The 22,600-nt window shown below is 37.0% G+C and overlaps 1 pseudogene; it reads left to right on the top strand.

Annotated features, from left to right (window-relative positions):
- The first annotated feature begins 2,472 nt into the window (after window positions 1–2,472).
- On the top strand, window positions 2,473–21,937 carry LOC148043287 (acetylserotonin O-methyltransferase-like; annotated as a pseudogene).
- The last annotated feature ends 663 nt before the right edge of the window (window positions 21,938–22,600 follow it).

Raw genomic sequence — 22,600 nt, 5'->3', positions numbered from 1 at the left:
GATTGTTGCTGTTGTTCCTTGAAATTAGAAAGAATCAAAATGTTAATACAAAGTTCTGTGTGGGGCTACTTTTCTATAGAGCAATTGGTCCCTGAAACAAATTAGGTTCCTTCCTGAAACTTGTAACTTGTATCACCATTGGGATTGACAGGAACATTAACAATTTTTAATTATAATTTGCATTATTGAATATTACTGTATATTACTATTTTATTTTAATCTTAGCAGCTTTTACTTTTGTATGTTACTTAATAATTGACAGAAGTGGGTTATAATTCCTATGTAAAAGCTGAGTTCCTGCTGGTATATCAATATGTCTATACATAAATGGAATGTCTGCTAATGAGATAAAGCAGAAGGTGGCTTTCTAAGGTTTTGCAATTGTTCTTCCAGAAATGTAGCTAGTTTCTGTCTAAAAAGCACCAAAGTCAGATACTAGTTGATAAGATGAGATCAGAAGATCCCATTTAATAATATATTTATTGTTTCCTACTGTAATGTGACAGTTCATTTTTCTCTAAGAAACAAGTTTTTAAATATTGTTGTTGTTAGCTGCAAAGTCGTGTCTGACCCATTGCGATCCCAGGGACAACGTTCCTCCAGGCCTTCCTGTCCTCTACCATCCTCTGGTAGGTAGATATGTTGATCTGTCCCTATATGTTACATATAGAAAGATCAATTACTTGAGTTTGCTATTCTTTCTCTTCTATGCTATACCACATAAGCTTTGTGCTCATGTTCACAAGAGAAGAAAGAGTCATTACCAAAAAGTCAACCAGCAAGGCCTGGAAATTATTTCCTTCAAATGAACAATAGAAAGAATCTCAGAAATGATGCATAACAGGAAGAATATCTATCTGGCTACTCTTGGACCTTGAGTTGGAATGACATATTAGCAAAGGAGGGTAAAAGCCTGCTCTCTCATGTATAGAGGTCATTGTGCAATAACAAATCACTCCAAAGAAAATGGTTTTGTGTGTACGTGTATAAGCTATGTATCAAAGTGATAAACCCCTTCAAGGAGAAAGTGAAAAGATTGCTATCTCCTCTTTTCACTTCCCATCTCCCCATCTCAAAGGGGGGGGGGAGGGATCCAATGTAGTAAATTGTTTTTGTCCCTTGCCTCAAAATAATTTTAAAAATGCACCCAAACCTCTTCTGAAGATAGGGAGTTTGCATATTTTAACCAGTTGATCAAACAATGGAGACTAAAAAACCCTGCCTAGGAAGAAACTTTCCCAGATTCTTCTCTGGAGTCTGAAAGACAGAAGAGAAAGGTATTATGATAAAAAAATACGTAAAAAAAACAATTAAAAAAGATGTGGAGACTCTAGAAAGAGTGCAGAGAAGAGCAACAAAGACGATTAGGGACTGGAGACTAAAACTTATGAAGAATGGTTGCAGGAACTGGGTATATCTAGTTTAAAGAAAAGAAGGACTAGGGGAGACATAATAGCAGTGTTCCAATATCTCAGGGGCTGCCACAAAGAAGAGGGAGTCAAGCCTCCAAATACCTGAGGGTAGGACAAGAAGCAATGGGTGGAAACTAATCAAGGAGAGACGCAACTTATAGTTATAGTCTCCTTAGTTATGAGAAATATCCTGACAGTTAGAACAATTAATCAGTGGAACAGCTTGCCTCCAGAAATTGTGGATGCTCAAACACTGGAAGTTTTTAAGAAGATGTTGGATAACAATTTGTCCGAAGTGGTGAAGACCTCCAAGGTCCCTTCCAACTATTCTATTCTATTCTATTCTATTCTATTCTATTCTATTCTATTCTATTCTATTCTATTCTATTCTATTCTATTCTATTCTATTCTATTCTATTCTATTCTATTCATCAGTACAGTGACAATATGCCAAGTGGAGCAGGCAGCACTGAAAAGGGTCTGTGGAAACTAGTAGTATATTGGCAAAGTACATGTAATTAATGGGCTTGGTTGTTAATATGTTATAATAGAACTGGTGAGATTCATGTTCAGTGAAGAAAGTTCACTGGGTGTCTTTGATTAAACTCCCTTTACTCATTGAAGCTTACTGTATAGGGTGCTTCTAAACAAAATCATTAGAGGGAGTGTGACTTCAGATAAACATGTCATAAGCTGGGATGTTGAACGTGCTCTCCCTATGTGAAATGTGTGGTTATGGGGCAGGAAGCCAATGATTTTCTGTTGTGTCTCCATCCCTGGAAACAGATTCCCCTGGATATCTAGGTGGGCTTCCCCTGCTGGTTTTTAAGATGGTGGTCAAAATGGGCTGAAATGTTAGAATTTTAGTAGGTAAACATTGTCAGATTACTTATTGTATAACTACAGACACTGAAATGGGTTGATGAATTTATTTATGTATTTTTTGTGTTTGATACTGTAACCAACGGAAATTTATGTAGATTGCAATGGTATAGAAATATTATGAATGTGGGAGTGAATGAATGAAATAATTTTCTTGTGTGTTTGACAGAGAAAAACAATGGGTTCACCAGAGGAAAAAGAAAATATTAAAATATTATTTCAGCATCAACATTCATTTATAGTTACAAAGGTAAGGTGAAAAAAAATGGCATTAAAATGTACAATTTTATTTCTTGGAAGTCTTAAGGATGTGAAACAAACCTCCAAAGCATGCAGCTTATGCTCCACTATTTTTTTTTTAATTTAAAGTACAAGAGCCTTTGCTGAACTTTCTGAACTGGCTTTTTCATTTTGCTTACAAGATCATACTTTTTGCTCATTCTGCTTTGGAAATGTTGCTTTTTGTTTTGATATGTTTATTATTTATTACAGTAGTTTATAAGGCTACCTAATTTTCAGTTGAAGGAAATCAGATTGGAATATGACAAATAAAGAGATTATGTTACCTTTATTATAAAATCTTGCAGTACTATACCACAGATTGTGTTTTAAAATTTGATGGGAAAAGCTTTAATTTTGGACCATGGCTTTTCTACTTTTTTGAACAAAAGAAATCTGTTCAGAACCTGAAATAAACATTTTCCTCTATCTTTTCTTTTTGATGGCATACTACACTACTAGATTTAGTCTATGAAAACCTAGTTGTGATTTTTTTTAAAAAGTAATTTAGTTGCAAGATGAAAAAAATGTTGTACATGCCCTTTGACCTCTTGCTCAACAGCTACAAGTAAAGCTGGTTGCCATAAATTATGGTTCTTAGACTTTTCAGGGATTGAAGAATTAGGGAGCAGTGGCCACCCATGGATGAAAGGTATGCCAAATCTAATCAGCACTAAACAATTCAATTATTAATCAAATAGAGCAATAGTGTCTTCTGACCACAATTCTGTCAGTAGCTTCTATCACAACAGATCTTGCAGCTCTCTTTAGAGAATGCTTGTAAGGAATTTTAACAGATCAGAGAATTGAGCTGTTTATTCCCTCTACTCTCTTTGCATTCATCTGAGAAGTCAAAAGGAATGGTATCCTAATATTTTCTTGAACATGAATAGTTCTCCATGTGATCCGGCACTAAAAAATGTTGAGGACTCAGAAAGTCCTAGACTTACGATCTAGTGGCTAGCAACTAGCCAAGCCACGCTCTTATTGGCTAAGGTGCGGCTTGGCTAAGCACGGGCCGCTAGGGGGCGTGCTTATTGGCTTTCCCTGCTTGACAGCTCCATATAAATAGCTGTCAAGCAGGGAAGGTGCTGAATCGCCTGTAAATAGTTCTGACCTGTTAATAAACACTTCTGCGTTCTCCAGTCCTGGCTCCTGCCTCGTCCTTCCGCCGATCCTCTAAAAAAAAAGATACAGGTAATCCTCGAGTTATGAATATAATAGAGCCTGCCAATTACATTTGTAATACAAGAATTTATTGGGGTAAATCACATCAAATGAGTGTGATCACTCCCTGCTTTTGCCCAGGCATTCCTTAATAAGTATAAGTATAATCTTTATTGTCATTGTACTTAAATACAACAAAATTGGTCAAATGTGCAGGTTGTTAAGTCACATGAGGTATCTCAGGGTAGGGAAGGCCATGCGGAACCTAGCTATGGAACAAGACACCTGCTTCAGACCACCCCAGGCCTCTCCCTCATGCTCCCTCTGCTGGGTCCCAACAATTGCTTTTTGCGCCGAGACTGGAAGCTTCTGGGGGCAATGATCTGGCATAAGATCATGGCCCCCAGAAGCTTCCAGTCTTGGAGCAAAAGGCTACTGAGCTCACGTGATCTTGCACTACAGTTCTTTAGGCCTTGGTTCTGAATGAACAGAGGCCTGGATGAGATCCACGGCAAAGGGCTTTGGAAAGAGCCAAGGTGGCGCAGTGGTTAAAAGCAGCACTGCAGGCTACTGCTAGATCAGCAGGTCAGCGGTTCAAATCTCACCGGCTCAGGGTTGACTCAGCCTTCCATCCTTCCGAGGTGGGTAAAATGAGGACCCAGATTGTTGGGGGCAATATGCTGACTCTCTGTAAACCGCTTAGAGAGGCCTGAAAGGCCTATGAAGCGGTATATAAGTCTACTGCTATTGCTAAAATGGAGAGAAGGCCTCGCCGTTTGTAAAGCCTTTTGCTGCGGGTCTCATCCAGGCCTCGGTTCCCAGAGAACAGAGGCCTAAAGTAGTGAGAAATCACACAAAATCAGTAGCATGAGACCTTGCATTACTGATTTTGTGTGATCTCACACTACTTTAGTCCTCTGTTCCCCACAAATGCACCAAAGCAGCTAAAGGAATCGACGGCTCGCTAGATCATTGCAAGGTAAGTGAGTCTCCACAGGCCCAGATCCTGGGAAGACTGGGCCAAGTTGTGTGTGTGGAGGGGCAAAATGGGCAGGGTATATGTTACTGTGTCTCTGCAGTCGCTGATAAGTGTGAATGACTGCCGTAGTGCTGCAATATTCATAACTTTGGGACTGTTTCATAAGTACCAGGAGAGGGGGGAATGTTGTAAATTTGGACTCTAACTGTGGTAACTCAAGGTTTACATGTATCCCAAATTACATAGGAAGCTGAACTTATGTTCAAGCAACTCAGATTTCCTCTTGCAGACTTCCTAGATGAGCAAGCAAACATTAAGAAGGGACAGGACTGGAGAAGGCATGCATTCTCCATCCTGAAGAGAGCTTCTAGCTAGAATTATTGACTTTCACTCATCGTTCATAAGCTATCCAGATCTTTTACATATATTTTGGAGGAGACAAAATTAATTAATTAAAGGAAGATCATCCTCTCCCAAACTTTCTTCTGTTGGTAGATCTCTCCATTTCTTTTCAGATAATATCTACTTCCTGTGAACTTGGAATATTTGACTTACTGAGAGAGTCAGATGAATCTCTCTCCTCAGCAATTATTGCTGAACGTTTAAACACCAGTCTCACTGGAATGGAGATGCTGCTGAACTGTTGTGTAACTTTAAATCTTCTGAAAAGAGAACTGAAGGCCAACAGAGGTAACTGGGTTGGAAGCAAAAGTGCCTCAAATGATTTCTAATTATTACATATTAATCTATACCACGGATGGGAAATACTTTGGGGTTGATGTGTCACAGGCCCACTCCCAAACAAAAGAGGAACAATCCTCTCTCCCCCACTCCCAATCAAGGTCACCTTGAAAAGCAGCACTTGGTGGCAGCCCAGGGATGGGCTGGAAGTTGAGGCTCAGGCCCAGATCTCAACCTCATCCCTTAGCCCCACCACTGCCACTGAAAAATTCCACCTGATCCTGTTCCCAAACTCTTATCCTCAGGCTTACTTTCCAGCAAATAAATAAATAAATGTCTGTGTGTTTGTGTGTGTGTGTGTGTGTGTGTTTGTGTCTGTCTGTCTGTCTGTCTGTCTGTCTGTCTGTCTGATAAATAAATAAAGCACAAATAAAAAAACACAAATATAACAAAGGCAACAGTAAAAATATTGGGTTTCTGTCGTGATGGACTCTTGTGACGATATATATTTAGTGTCACAACCCCTGGTAAGCCCCAATTATGGGAGGAAGCTAACAGCTTCCATTATCTGTCAATCGGCTCGTCACAAGAGTCCATCACGACAGAAACCCAAATTTTTACTGTTGCCTTTGTTACACATTTTGTGTTATATTTGTGCTGATAAATAGATAATGGAAGCTGTTAGCTTCCTCCCATAATTGGGGCTTACCAGGGTTTGTAACACTAAATATATACCTTCTTCTTCCCTGGCTTCTGCTGATAAGGAGGAGAACTTGTGGCTTAATGGCTAAGACGTTTGCCTAAGATGTAATATAGCACAGGTTCGAATCCCAGTAAGGGTATGGCTAGCTGATGAGAGCTAAATAGCTTGAAATAGATCTATACTAGTCTCCCTTTATTTATTTATCAGCACAAATAAAAAAACACAAATATAACAAAGGCAACAGTAAAAATATTGGGTTTCTGTCATGATGGACTCTTGTGACGAGTGTGTATACACACACACACACACACACACACACACACACACACACTTAGTGTCCCAACCCCTGGTATGCCCCAATTATGGGAGGAAGCTAACTGCTTCCATTATCTGTTAATCGGCTAGTTTCTTCAATCTCCAAAGACCACAGAAAAGCACACCCTGTTCTTAAATTTTGGAGGCTTTGTATGCCTTGCAAAAACATGGGTCTCCTGGGTAATTTATAGACACTGAGTAAGAGCACACCACATTTTCAAGAACACATGTTGTCAGGAACTGGTGAATGCTGGCGTGTCACATAAAATATTGTAGCCGGTCACTTTTACAAATGTGTCATTGATTTACTATAACCAGTCTATACCATTCAATTCATACTCATACTATACCTAACTATATTTCAAGCACTGTATTTAAGAATGACCTGGCCGTTATGTTGTCCTATTTGTTGTTTTTTAAAAGTGTAGTACTTTAAGATATTTTTGAGATTTTATAATAGAAGGCATGATTGCAATCATTTGAAACATTTGGGGTGATTGATTACATCCCATAAATCATTGAAGACCACAAGTACAGCAGTGGTGGGATTAAATTTTACTACTGGTTATATGGGCGTGGCTTGTTGCACATGGCATGTCTTGGTGGGCATGGTTTGGTGGGCGTGGCAGGGGAAGGATACTGTAAAATCTTCATTCCCATCGCACTCCAGGAGAAGATTACTGCAAAATCTGCATTTTCTCCTGATCAGCTGGGACTTGGGAAGCAGAGAATAGATGGGGGTGGGACCAGGCAGAGGTGGTATTTACCGGTTCTCCGAACTACTCTAAATTTCCGCTACTGGTTTTCCAGAACTAGTCACAACCTGCTGAATACCACTTATGAAACATAGATTTGCTTCAGGGGAGAAATCTACAAGTTTTTCAATGCCCATTACGCATTGCCGCTGTAACTGAGTCCATCCACCTTGTTTCTGGTCATTTTCTCTTTCCTCACATCTTTCCCTGCAGTAAAACATTCTAATAATGTGTCCAAAGTAGGGAAATTTAAGCCTGATCATTTGCTCTCTAAGTGAAACCTCTGGGTTGCTTTGTTCAATGATCAATTTGTTTTGGCTGTCTATAATATTCTCAGATGTAATCGCCAGCACCAACATTCAGAAGTATTACCAATCATGTTTAATAACTCATTGGATTTGTTTTTATTCAAAATATAAGAAATAATAGATTGAGTAATATAGTTTTAAATTTTCTTTTTTGTGTTAGCAATAATCTTAATACTCCTTTCTGTTTCCCTTCATTTTAAGATCTTTATGAAAATACAGAATTTGCTAACCTCTACCTGGCAAAATCAAGTCCAAAATCTCAATATTATAGCCTGAAGTTCTTCTCTGATACGATTTACCCAGGAATGAAATATTTGCCTGATGCAGTGAGGTAGGAATATTATTTTTTTTAAAACAAATATCACACAAAAGCATGTATGGTAGATAAAACAATTTGCTCTTTTTCAAAATCAATTTTTTTCTCCCCATGCTAGAAGACTTAATATGTCATTGTCATATTTTATTCACTTAATTGATACAATGTGTAGAAACATCATTGTCATTCAGCATAAGTATACTATGTCTTTCCTATTGTTCTTTGCAAATTAAAGAAATCCATCTTTAGGAAATTAAACAATAAAAATTCTCTCATCATTTAATTTTTGTATTAGTTGAATTGATCCACAATGAGTTGTCTTGTGGCGACTTGGCCGCAGTGAGTTGGCCATGGCGAGCTGTCCCATTCTGTGGTCTGATACAGTTTGGCTTTCTAAATTAATGTGAAAAATGCATCTTCACATATCTGAAATGCTGATTAAAATTGTCTGAAATCATTTGAGTTCTTCAATTTGTTTTGATACAGAGATTCACATAGTCTCATTCTAGTTAAACTTTGAATCAAAGCTTCTCGTATTTTAGGTAGAGTACAGGGGTGGGTTGCTACCAGTTTGCACCAGTTTAGGTGAACCGGTAGTGACAATTGGGACTGGATTGCTGAACCGGTAGGGATGGCAGGCTGGCTACGCCCCCGAACTGGTTCCTCGGTCACTTATACTGTTGCCGGCATGTTTTTTTTTTGTCATTTCATAATGTTCTGTGCATACAGGCAACCAATTTCATTGTATTTAAGTACAATGACAATAAATATTATACTGCGCATGCGCAAGCAAAGCGCAAGCACACGTGAAGCAAACCGGCAGTAATGCAACCCACCCCTGGTAGAGTATCTCCTTGGGAGAGGAGCCTTGTAAAGCCCTTGTGTGTCAATCTAAACTTTTAGATCAGAGACTGGCTCTATTTCAAGAATCAGTAAAACAGTGAAAATAAGAGTACCTTTTTTCCCTTGAACAAACTTTTAAATCAATTTAGTAGAAATAATCCCTTGAAATATTCACTGAAAGATAAAACAATAAGAATAAAGAATAAAAAAGAATGCTGCCTTGAATAAAATATTTTTTCTATTTTGAATGCTATATAGATATTTGTATTTTTTAAAAAATGAAACTGATTTCTGATTAGATGTGTATAGTATTGCACTGCACAACAAAAGTAATTTCTGTTTAGCTGTGTATAGGATTGCATTGCAAAATATTTCAGCTTCAAGTGATCAACCATTTAGAGACTAAGCCATTCGAAATGACTTTTGAAAATAACACAGGGACCTGCATAATATACTCAGTATTGCATGATGGGGGAAAAGAATGTGATAGTCTACTTATGCTGCCTAACCATTTGCTTCTAAAATATCTTTTCAGGGAAGGAAAGAATCAGATTTCATCAATACTTGGTTATTCCTCAAACAATGTATTTGAGGCTTTTTACCGGTAAATCTAATATTTCTCAATGTTTTACTTTTCAAAGAATGGGCAACAAATACATATGTCTATCAAATCTTCCTTGTCCAACTTTGTAAAAGAATGATTAATATTTACAGTACCAATGATTTCTCTGTTTTTTTCTTCTACCTTCAACCTCTTTGTGATGTCACTTGGGTACTATAACTGTCTAAGAATTCCTTTCTAGTGTGGATATGTGGGAAGCTAGAACTACATATAAGGATGAAAGACTAGAAGCCCCAAGAAGCAGTCTGATTTTTCCACTTTGGTGTCACCTCTTAGGACAGTGGTATCGTAGTTCTTGCTGGTACTATCTGACTTCCAAAGGGCATCTTACTGATGTGCTAATGCCTGTATGCAAGAGAGTTATGTCTGCCACATTTCATGTTTTCTCTCTGATGACTACCAAGTTAAAACATTATTTATTTATTAATTTATTATTTCTGCCTATTCGCACATGGCAACACGTATATTACATAATATAAAACCTCATTTAAAACAATAAAACTAATAAAAAAGAATCAAATAATAATATAATATAATATAATAATATAATAATATAATAAATATAATATAATATAATATAATAATATAATATAATATAATATAATATAATATAATATAATATAATATAATATAATATAATATAATATAATATAATATAATATAATATAATATAATATAATATAATATAATATAATATAATAATATAATATAATATAATATAATATAATATAATATAATATAATAATATTATAATATAATATAATATAATATAATATAATATAATATAATATAATATAATATAATATAATATAATATAATATAATATAATATAATATAATATAATATAATATAATATAATATAATATAATATAATATAATATAATATAATATAATATAATATAATATAATCACACACACACACCCACACACACCTCCTGCCCCGGCAACAGCACATTACACAAGCCATTTAATGGGCTCCATCTCACTCTGGATTCTCCAGGCCTGGAGTGGGGCCATTCTAATCTCTGGGGGAATGATGTTCCAGAGAGAGGGAGCCACCATGGAGAAGGCCTTTATTCTGGGTCCCACCACGTTATCTCCCATGGGGATGCGACCTGCAACATGCCTCTCCGCTCTGATGGGTTGGGTAGATGTGACTGGCAAGAGAGGGCCCCTCAGATAAACTGGTCCCAAGCCATGAAGGGTTTTAAAGCTGACAACCAGTACCTTGAATTGCACCTGGAAGCAAATTGGCAGCCAATGCAGCTCCCGCAGGAGAGGAGATACATGTGCACACCAGGTCTGCACAAAATCATATGGGCTGCTGCACTTTGCATCAGCTTCCGGATGCTCTTCAAGGGCAGCCCCGTGTAGAACACATTGCAATAGTCAAGACGGGAAGTGACTAGGGCATAAGTGACTGTTAATATATTCATTAATATAATGTTAATAATATAGCCTTCTATTTAGAATCTAGAGATTTGGTGAACAGAAGATAAAATATATTATAATACAATAAATATATTATATTACATTATATTTATAATAATATAACATAACATAATAATCTATAGCAGTGATGGCTAACTTTTTTGTCCTCACATGCCAAAAGCGTGCACGTACATGCAACAATGCATGTGCCCACACACAATAATCCAATAGATGTGTAACACCCCCCCTATGTGACCCGTCCCTATGTATATGCACATGTGACTCTCCTGTGTTCTCCCTGCCACCCACGCATGCTTGCATGGCCCCATCGGCCCCCAATTTGGGCCTAGCAGATCTGCCTGCAGCCTTCTGGGACCAAAAATGGGGCATGCAAGAGATGTGCCGCACACCCCCCAAAGTGCACATGTGACCACCCCACCCCACCCCTCCATGCACGCGTGTGCATCTTCCACATGCACGGCAGAGACCCGAAAATCAACTGGCTGGTGGGAGTTGCGCATTCATGCACAGTGGACTGAATTGGGCAATGGCTTGTGTGCCTACAGAGAGGGCTCCGCATGCTACCTGTAGCATGCATGCCATAGGTTCACCATCACGGATCTATAGTATAATATAGTATAATATAATGTATTGTGTAATATAATGCATAGTTTAGCATAGCATAGCGTAGCGTAGCGTAGTGTAGCGTAGCGTAGCGTAGCGTAGCTCAGCGCAGCATAGCATAGCAGTTATGATATTTATGATATTGTTCACCAAATCTAGATTCTAAACAGAAGGCTGTATTATTAACATTATTTTGGCTTGTTAATTATCAGAGAGAATACATGACAGGTGGCAGACACATCTCTCTTGCATACATATAATATTTTATGTATGTTATGTAATATATATTAATATTTATTATATATCATATCATATCTGTTGGGTAATATTTATCATATTATATGTAATATTACCTGTTCATAACTTGTACAAAGAAATTTAAACCTAAGACTTCAAAAAAGAAAAAAAACATTATTCTTGCTACCCAAAGTCCTCTGGAGATGAGTGGCCAATAGATTTAAATACATAAATAAATAATAACAATAAAACTCTAGACATCTGGATTACTGTGCATAAAACAGAAGTAAAATATTTAGTGCAAATTCCTCCTTAGCACAAATTTTATATGTATAAATAAAGGTTTTCTGTAGCAAATGAACCCGTGTTTCACTTTTCTGGATTTTTCCAGCTTCATGAAGATTTCCAGAATTCAGAGGCTGTTGGAAATAATGGAAGTATTTCCAGCCTTTCTCTGTCCTTCTTTTCCTAATCCCTTTTTAATGAAAATATTTTTAATATGAATTTTCTGATAGCAATTTTTTTCTATATCAATATCAGATGGGCTAATTTGAACCCCCAGGCCCCAACCCCTGGTCCATGAACCGACACCAATCTGCAGCATGCCAGCAACCAAGCCATGCAAACAAATGAAGCCCCATCCACAGGCTTCAGGCTGCATGCAAAACCATACCCCCTCCAGTCTGTGGAAGAACATTTCTCCATGGAACTGGTCCCTGGAGCCCACTGCTTTAGGTAACCGACAGACATCTCTTTCTCCCAGGGATGTGGATTATAAAGTCTGAAATCTGTGTGCAAGCAACATTCACAACACTGTCTAATTGGTTTTTGATCTGAACATGTGAAATCTGCAATGAAAGCTAGCACAGAGATTCTGAAATAGAATTGATTTCCCTTATCACATATTATCAAGTTAATATCAGTATTTGAAGTTGGTGTAGAACAGGGGTAGTCAACCTTTTTATACCTACCGCCCACTTTTGCATCTCTGTTAATAGTAAAATTTTCTGACCACCCACTGGTTCCACAGTAATGGTAATTTTATGAAAACCTAATGAAAATGTTTAAATAATGCTATGACATTTTTTTAAAAAGTCAATTAAATTTTTTTTAAAAAGGAAAGTGCTTCAGTATTGGACAAAACCCCTACCGTCCACCATGAAAGCTGGAACGCCCACTAGTGGGTGGTAGGGACCAGGTTGACTACTACTGGTGTAGAACATCAAGGCTTCATAATCTTTGGATTCTTCTTGGTAAATTAGAAATTACATTTGTAGAGAGGTGCTCTTTTCTATGTAAAAAAATATAAGTTTATTGTGTAAATTTCAATCTAGGTCAGAAGAAAACATCGAAGTCGCCTTCAGGTATTTCAATGAGGCTTGGAGTTTGCATGGAAGAGAAGTACTGACTGCATTTGATCTTTCTGAATTTGAATTCATTTGTGATATAGGTGGTAAGTATCACAAATTCTTAGACACTTTGCTTGATTATTAATTAGACTTTTTAACATTTGAAAAGGGGGTTAGGTTCTATGACATTTTAGATTATTTCACAAATACTATGTTTTCAGGATTGAAAGAGTAGAATTCTTCAGAGGTTAAAAGTCTACTTTGCCAAATAAGTTTTCAGAGCTTTTCTTAAAAAGATTTACTTACAATTATTGGCAAGTTTTAAAGGGCTTAACTAAGCACTATTCGTGGATGCCTCCCATCTTTTTCCCCTGATTTTTCCTCTCTTGTCTGGATTGAAATTATCAAACTTTATGAATATGGAAAAACAAAACAAAAATCTGAAGTCTGGAACAAAGTTGACTAAGGACAGAAAGTGCACAGAATTGCATTTGTCCTGGTAATGCCTTGAGGATGCAGAATGCACTGTTTAAAGGTCTGATACTGGACCACTGGACTTTGGGTGCCTATTCACATATATAATGCATTTATGTGCACAATATATTAATAAAACATTACTAGATACTGTCAATTGCCAGTACATTTGTTGTAAAGATCAAGTACTTCTGCTGACCCTCATCCTTGGAGACTCAAACTTGAAACACTGAATTATCATGACTGTATGGGTGTTTTTGTGTAGCCTTCCCATACATTGTTTATTCCCATATACTAGACAACAATCGCTGATTTTACCATCAAAAAATTTATTATTTTATTTTAGGTGATCCAATTTGCTTGGGGGACTGCTAATTTAAGAAGATAAAAGAAGAGGATTAACTTTAAGAAAGCTAATCTTGTATGGGGCTGCAAGCAGTGGCAGTAGGATGGATTAATTTTAATCGTGCTTAGATTTCAATGGGTCCCCTGAGAAATGATGGTTTAGGTCAGGAGTGTCAAACTTGATTTCATTGAGGGCCGCATCAGGGTTATGTTTGATCTTGGTGGGCTGGGGTGGGTGTGGCCAGTGTGGGTGTGGCCACTTCGATGTCATTCATGTTGGGGGTGCCTGTGGAGGCCTAAGCACTTTGTCAGCAAAAATGAGCTCCCAAGCTCCGTTTTCAGCTGCAATGGGTTCCTGCAATCCTTGGCCAGTGAAAACGGAGGTTGGGAGGGCACTTGTGGCTCTCATGAGCTTCATTTTCACTGGCAGAGACACCATGAGCCTCTGTTTCCAAGGTGGCCTGTGGGCCAGATCTAAGCACCCTGCAGGCTGGATCTCTCCCCCAGGCCTTGACTTTTACACCTCTGATTTAGGTGTCTATTAAAAGAAGGCATGGAAAGGGAAGCCACAGGAAAAGGAATGAGAAATAATAGCTAATAGGATAGATTTTTGAAAAACGGAAAAGCCCATTGAAAAAGACTAAAGGAAATGGGCCTATAGTTTTTAATTTTGGTACGGTCAGCTCCAGCTTTAGGCAAAAGGGTTATATAGGCCTCAGCCCACGATTTCGGTGTGATAGAATCCGTCAAGACAGCATTAAATATTACTATCATCTCTTGTCCTAAGATTTCCAAAAACGTTTTATAGATTTCAACTGGCAAACCATCCATGCCAGGAATTTTGTTGTTTTCCATTTTTTTGACTGCCTTTTCTAATTCATCTATTGTTATCTTTTGGTTTAGTACCCCTTTCGCTTCATTTGAGATCGTACCCAAATTAAAAACTGTAGGCACATTTCACTTTTGAATGTGGATTATAAAATCTTTGCAGCTATACTGGCAGATAGACTTAAATTCTTCCTTAGTAAATTTATACACCCTGATCAGAACGGCTTCCTGCCATCAAGGCAATTGAAAGATAATGTTAGAATTATTTTGGATGCCTTAGAATATTATGAAGCCCGGCCGGATAAACAAGTGGCCTTTATGTTTCTCGATGAACAAAAGGCTTTTGATTGGGTAAATTGGAAGTTTATGTTGTCACAATTAGAAAATATGAAGTTTGGAGAAAACTTAAATGCAGTTCGGGCAATTTATGTACGACAAACTGCGACATTATTGGTAAATGGAGAAGAGGTGGGCGATATTGAGATTGGTAAAGGCACAAGACAAGGATGTCCATTATCCCCCCTACTGTTTATCCTTACATTAGAACCCCTTCTTAGAATAGTGAGGAGTGATATACAAATTAAAGGGTTACAAGCTAAAGCTCAAGAATTCAAGGTCCAGGCTTTTGCTGACGACCTTGTTTTTATTCTGGAGGATCCTATGGCTTCTGGGATACAACTTCTACGTAAAATAGAGGAGTACGGTATGATAGCGGGGCTACGTATAAATAAAGAGAAGACAAAACTGTTAATTAAGAATATGATTTTGAACCAGAAAAGGGAAGTACAAAGCCTGCTAGGGATTAACATGGCCCATAAAATACAATACTTGGGAATTTGGCTCACGGAGAGATGTTCCTCTATCAAAGTAGATAACTATATGAAATTACTACAACAGGTATCTAAGGACATGACTAATTGGAGTAGTAAACAACTATCTTTGATGGGCAGGATTGCGACAGTTAAGACACATGTACTATCGAAATTTTTGTTTTTTTTTCAAATGGCACCAATTAAAACATTTTTTTAAACCCTTGGAGACAATAGTGGCTCGATTTATATGGCAAGGCAAGAAAGTACGAATCAAAGCCCAAATGTTGCAAAAATGTAAAGAACTGGGAGGTTTCGGAGTACCCAACTGGGAAGCATATTATAATGCTGCAATTATGACATGGGTGAAGGATTGGGTGACGTTGAGTAGAAGGCGCCTATTGGCTATAGAGGGACACGACCTCCCCCAGTGATGGCACGCCTCCCTCTGGCAAGAAAGAGATACCCCCATAGGTACTTCATGGGACATTATATTCAGAAGATGTTGATGGGGGTGTGGGAAAAGATGAGGAAAAAATACTATCTTAGAGTTCCGTGCTGGTTGGCACCGTTAGAGGCCTTAACGCATCCCAGTGTATTTAATTGGACAAGAAACATAACATATAAAGACATTATGACAGAAGATGGCAACATGAAAACAAAGATGGAATTAGAGCAGCAGGGCAGGAATCTGGAATGGTGGGAATATTTACAGATTAGAAATCGGTTTAAAAGCAATAAGGTACGGTTTGGGATCTACCCAAACCCTCAGGGGCTAGATAAGATTTTGTTTAGTGGAGATAAGAAAATGTTATCGAAGATTTATCAGTTTTTGACCTGTCAAGATACTAAAGAAGAGATGGATAAAAGCCTTCTAATAACATGGGAGAGAAACTTTGGTTATGAGATTGAAATGGGCAAATGGTGGGATCTATGGAGTAAGACTATTAAACTTACAATATCTACAGCATTTAAAGAAAACATATACAAGATGGCTTATAGATGGCACCTCCCCCCAACGAGGTTAGCCAAAATGTTTCCTGGGTTATCTCCACTGTGTTGGAAATGTGGAAGAAGGGATGGCACATTCTACCATATTTGGTGGTCTTGTACTGAGGCCACGAAATACTGGAGAAGGATTCAAAAATGGCTAAAAGAGGTTACCGGGGCAAGCATGGAATGGAAACCCAATAATTTTTTACTAAGCATACAACCAGAAAACATGAGTAAATCTATATGGTATTTGAGCCTACATATAATTGCGGCTGCAAGAATAATCTATGCACAATTTTGGAAATCTACTACCATACCATCGGAAGATGCCATAATTAAAAAGATCTATGAATGTGCAGAAATGGATGGAATGACAGGTTGGCTGAGGGACAAAGGAGAAATAGAACATTATCTTAGCTGGAACCTATGGTATAGGTGGGCAACAAGGAGAATAGCAGGGACTTAAAACGGGGAAAGTTAAATAGCAGTTGTTAACAATGGGAACTAAAAGTGAACATGGGTATTGTAGTAGATCCCTGAACTTTGTAACGAGAAGATGTTGCTTAGAGACTAAACAATGAGGAAGAAAAAAAAAGTTGGGCTGTGAATGACTGTCACCGCTGGGGGGGGGAGGGGGGTTGTATGTTTAAAACTGTATTTGTATTTGTATGTTTTAACCTAAAAAAATGTATAACCAATAAAGACTATTTAAAAAAAAAAGACTAAAGGAAAACATTTTACAAAAATGAAGGAGAGGAACTATTTAGGTAATATATTTATTAGAATATATCTTCTGTTTATTGCTGTATGGAAACTAGAAAACAGACTTTAATGTTGTAAGTAAGTGAGGTAGTTGAAGAATCTTAAAACAGCAAAACTGAAAAACTGTTTGAAATATATATTTCTAAATTTTATTTTATATAGTTCTTTCTTTTTATTTTGTCCTTTTTTCAAGGAAGCTGTGGTGCCTTATCTAAGGAACTGATTGCAATGTATCCAAATTGTACTGTGACACTTTTTGACCTCCCTGAAGTAGTGGAAACATCAAAGAAATATAATGCCCTCCCAGCAGCATCGCAGATTACTGTCCATGGAGGTAAACTGGAGTTTATTCTAGCATTTCTGCCAATGTCAGAACATGATGAGATGGAAGAGCTTATTTTGCTTTAAATGGTAGACAGGGAGAATAAAGTATTCTTTCAGGATGATCATATTTTAAAATGTATCTTAATTATTTCATTTCAGGGGATTTTTTTAAAGATCCAATTCTTGAAGCAGATTTGTACATTTTGGCCAGGATCCTGTTTGATTGGAATGATGAAAAGTGTCTGAAGCTGCTAAACAAAGTGTTTAATGCCTGTAAGCCTGGTATGTACCTATGTTGCTATATTTATGAAAACTGCAGACTACGGCAGGGGAGAACAATCCTCTATACTTTTGTATACTATTTTGCATACTTCTACTGTTGAGAGAACAAAGGAATTTAGAAGTAAACCACTGGCTCAGTGGTTACTGCTGCCAAGATTTGGATTCCTTTGGATTCCTAGACCACGGTCTGCATTACCTCCATGAAAGGTTTCTGTCAAGGGATGGGCTGCTGCACCTCACAAAAACGAGGAAGAATGTTTTTGGTAAACCACTGGCTAAACATGTCAGGAGCATACACTAAAAATGAGGGTGGAGGGTTTGATCAGTCTTTAGGATCTTTGAGACTTAATTCCAAAATAAACCTCAACATAATCAAACCACATAATGAAATAGAGAGTGATGGGAAGGATGGAAAACTGAGTTACAAAGTAGGAGATATAAGAAATATATGCAAGATCAGCCCTAAAGAATTGAAATGCCTATATACTAATGCTCAAAGTTTAGGAATTTAGGGAACACACAGGGTGAATTTGAGGCACTAGTACATGAAAGCAAATATGATATAGTTTTCATTACTGAAACTTGATGGGATGAAACCCATTATTGGAATGTACTGATGGAAAGATACAAACTATTCAAAACAAAATAGTCCCAAGAAGGAGTTGCATTATATGTAAATGTTCATTACATCTCTAATGAAATGTACATAACCAAGGATGAAAACCTCCTGGAATGTATATGGGTAAAAGAAAAAAGAATGACATTGCTATAGGCATATACTACAGGCCACCCAATCAAATAGAAGAAATAGATGAACTTTTTACTAACCAATTAATCAATGTATATAGGAAACTCACCACAGGGAGACTTTAACTATCTATGAGATCAATCAGGTAATTTTAAAATTCAGTATAAGGCAAACACATAAAATATAATCCAATCAGTATCTTAAACTACAAAAGAGCTGATTTTGACAAATTCAGAGTGAACCTAGGACAGATTCCCTAGATAAAAATCTTAAAGGGGAAAACAACTCAAGAAGCTTGGAAACTTTGAAAAGTATGATCATAAAAGCCCATGACAGCATAATACCATTGTAAAATAAAAATAAGAAATCCAGGAAGAAGCCAGTATGTTTCACAAATATTCCTTGATAAACTGAAGGACAAAAAGAATAAGTACAAAAAGTGGAAAGAGGGACATATAACTAAGGCAGAATACCAGCACATAGCCTGAATTTGCAAAAATGAAGTCAGGAAATCTAAGGTGCAGGAGTGGTTAGTTGATGGCCACTCTATTTTCTAGTATAACTTCTCAAATCTAAGTTCCTGATTCAGGGCCTCCGGGGCTTGTGAGGTGGTATTTAGACTCTTTGCAATTATGAAAGCGAGGCTGTTAATATTGTGGGCATTGCGAGTGGTTAAACCTGGGACATCAATATTGAGATGGCAAAAGCAACTTATTCGGCTTTGCTTGGTAGAATGGCACTTGAATCACAATTGGAAGTTAGGAGTTGGGGGTCCCTTTTTCTCCAGTCCCAATGATCTGGGGAAGGGGGAAGAATGGTAGCTACACTTCCTTGCACTCTGTAGAGTTGGCAGGAACCTATGAGTATACACATTTCCTGAATAGGTGAAACCACCCTAGGAAAACCTAGAAAAGATGTGGAGACTCTAGAAAGAGTGCAGAGAAGAGCAACAAAGATGATTAGGGGACTAAAACATATGAAGAATGGTTGCAGGAGCTGGGTATGTCTAGTTTAATAGAAAGAAAGACTAGGGGAGACATGATAGCAGTGTTCCAATATCTCAGGGGTTGCCACAAAAAAGAGGGAGTCAAACTATTTTCCAAGACACCTGAGGGTAGAACAAGAAGCAATGGGTGAAAACTAATCAAGGAGAGAAGCAACTTAGAACTGAGGAGAAATTTCCTCACAGTTAGACCAATTAATTAGTGGAACAGCTTGCCTCCAGAAGTTGTGAATGCCCCAACACTGGAAGTCTTTAAAAAGATGTTGAATAGCCATTTGGCTGAAACGGTATGGGGTTTCCTGCCTAGGCAGGGGGTTGGACTAGAAGACCTCCAAGGTCCCTTCCAACTCTGCTATTGTATATCGTAAATCGTAAAACCTGATGTACGGGAAGGAGAAGGGGATCGATGTCTTCACTGTAGTTATAGTACAAAGGGGTGCCCCAGGTTTGCTGGATAGCTTTGCTCCTGCTAGGCAGAACTCTGTGGCATTCATGATTTCTATGATGTCCTGGTTGCATCTCCCCTGTTTTTCATAATTCACTTGTTTGTAGACTAGCGATAGACCTTTTATTTAAAAATAAATTTTATTAATTTTCTATTAATTACATTTCTTAGTGCTTAATAAACATCATATTGTCTGGGTATTTAATTTGTTTAACAATACAGATTCCATTCTTATTCTCCACCCCTTTTTTCCAACCACTGGTAAAAGAAGTTCCATATTTGATAATATTCTGTGTCTTCTTTCTGTTTGATTTTCAATGTAAGTCTATCCATTTCTGCACAGTCTAGCATCTTCTTAATTATTTCTTCATCTTGCGATGTTTCTTCATCTTTTCAATATTGTGCGAAGATAATCCTCGCTGCTGTTAAAACATGTAATACTAAATACATAATTTTCTTATCATTTTTTTCTGAAATAATCCCCAATAAAAATAGTTCAGGTTTAAAATTGACATGTTTCCCTATTATCTTTTATAGCCATCTATGTATTTTTGCCCAAACCTTTTTTTTTAGCACAAGTCCACCACATATGATAAAATGTGCCCGTTTTTTTTAAATTACATTTCCAACATGTGCTAGACATATTTTAAAACATTTTAGCTAACCTAGCAGATGGTAAGTGAAATCTATAAAACATTTTATATAAATTTTCTTTATAAGAAGTTACCATTGTTAATCTATAGTTCCTTTCCCATAAATTTTGCCATTTCTTTAATTCTATGTTATAGCCAAAGTTCCCCCATTGTACCATTATCAAACAGTGTTGGTCCTTTATAAAAGCCATATTTTTCATATCTATATCATCAAGATATAGATAATTTTATATCTATATCATCTAGATATAGATACATATAGATGTATTTGCAATTGAGGCCACCATGATAGTATAATATCCTATTCTTCAAGCTCTTGCTTTGATTTAAATTTCCCTTCAATGTCCAAAATGCCTTTGTATGTTATGATTTTTTCAAGCTTCACCAGATTTGGGATTGTATAGGCTTCTTATACATCACTGAGAACCATTCTGGAATTTTCAAGTATATTCTAGGCTTTATTTTTCCCCATATCGATATTGGTGAGTTTCTTACATAGTGATTTTGAAAGTGTCTATGAATTTTATTTTTCTCATACCATATGAAGGTGTTCCACCCTAATTGTTCAAGTCTGATAAATTTAAAATTTCCAAATAGTGAGGTAGCCCTTTAGATATTGCTCCAAGGACTCCAATTAGAATCAGGACAACACACCATTTCTTTTTCCACAGTCGCTTAACTTCAAGTTGCAAGTCCCGGTACTTTGTGATTTTTTTCTTGCTGTTTATCTTCAATTCGTGTATCTCCAGGTATTGCAATGTCAATGAACCATACTTTTTTCTTTTCAACTATTGTTATGTCAGCTGTGTTGTGGGCCAAGTGCCTGTCAGTCTGAATTCTGAAGTCCCACAAGATCTTGACTTTCTCATTCTCTAAAACCTTCTGATTATTATTATTATTATTTACATTTTGACAGGTGGTGGAGTATTAATAGTGGAACCAACATTAGATAAAGACAAGATTCTACCTTTTCCTATTGCCATGTAGTCCATCATAGTGCTGCTTATTACTGAAGGAAAAGTACGGACCCCATCAGAGTACCGTTCATTCCTCAGCACAGCTGGCTTCAGAGATATACAGTTAAAGAAAGGAAATATATATGATGTCATTTTTGCCAGAAAATAGTGTTGCTGAAGTTGCTTCATGCCTGCCAAATGTTGAAAGAAAATTATTCCAATATACTGTACAGTGTGTACTGACTTTGATTATATAGTGATATGACTGTTTACTTTCATCTTGCCTGAAGTTATCAAAGTAAATTGGAGATCCCTGTCTTAGATGTTATATGTGGAGGTTTAAGGAATATGAAATGTAATGTTTGGAATTTTGACTTCACTTTCATGACAATATCTGATCTGGAATTTCACTATCTATTATTTTTTGGTATTAGCCTTAGAAAGGGGATGACATTTTTGATAAGAGATGTCCAGAATTAGAATATTTGACATCAAAGCTATATAAGTAATTTATACTACTTTTAAATATTTTACATTGATTTCTAGTGCACAGAGATATTTAGTGGAGCAGGTTGACATTTTTTTTATAAAGGACATATCTCATATGCATTCAATGATAATATTGCAGGAGGCATTTGATACAATTTACTCTTTGAAATTTGCCCACTTGACTTCATAAGATTGATGTAAAAGCATACAGAGCTCAATCTTTCTCATCCCTCTCCTCTTCTCCCCTTTCCCTTTGTAAGATTTTGATTCCTAGCATCTGTCTGGAGAAGCCCCTGGGTTTGCATCTGAGATGGGACTAGGACGTAGGGTCTTCAGTTCCTAACCTTCATGACTTAACTATTGCACCAAACTGTCTCTCTCCGATAAAATTAGAATATGTAATGAGCCTTTAGAAAAGGGGACTTGTTCCCACATCATATGTGAGGCTTATGTAATGATGTTTTTAGAGCTAGTACTTAACTTATAGACTGAATAAGTTATTGCTTGCTATCGTTCCTAAATATAGATGAAACGATCTTAACTACAATTCTCACAGGAGGATTAAAGAAGAGATTATCAACAAAAA

This window comes from Thamnophis sirtalis, unplaced genomic scaffold (assembly GCF_051295495.1).
Source record: "Thamnophis sirtalis isolate CommonGarterSnake01/CBP01778 unplaced genomic scaffold, rThaSir2_p1.2 scaffold_12, whole genome shotgun sequence".
NCBI classification, from domain to species: domain Eukaryota; kingdom Metazoa; phylum Chordata; class Lepidosauria; order Squamata; family Natricidae; genus Thamnophis; species Thamnophis sirtalis.
The sequence above is the reverse complement of the archived record's forward strand: the minus strand, read 5'-3'. Positions and strand labels throughout refer to the sequence as shown.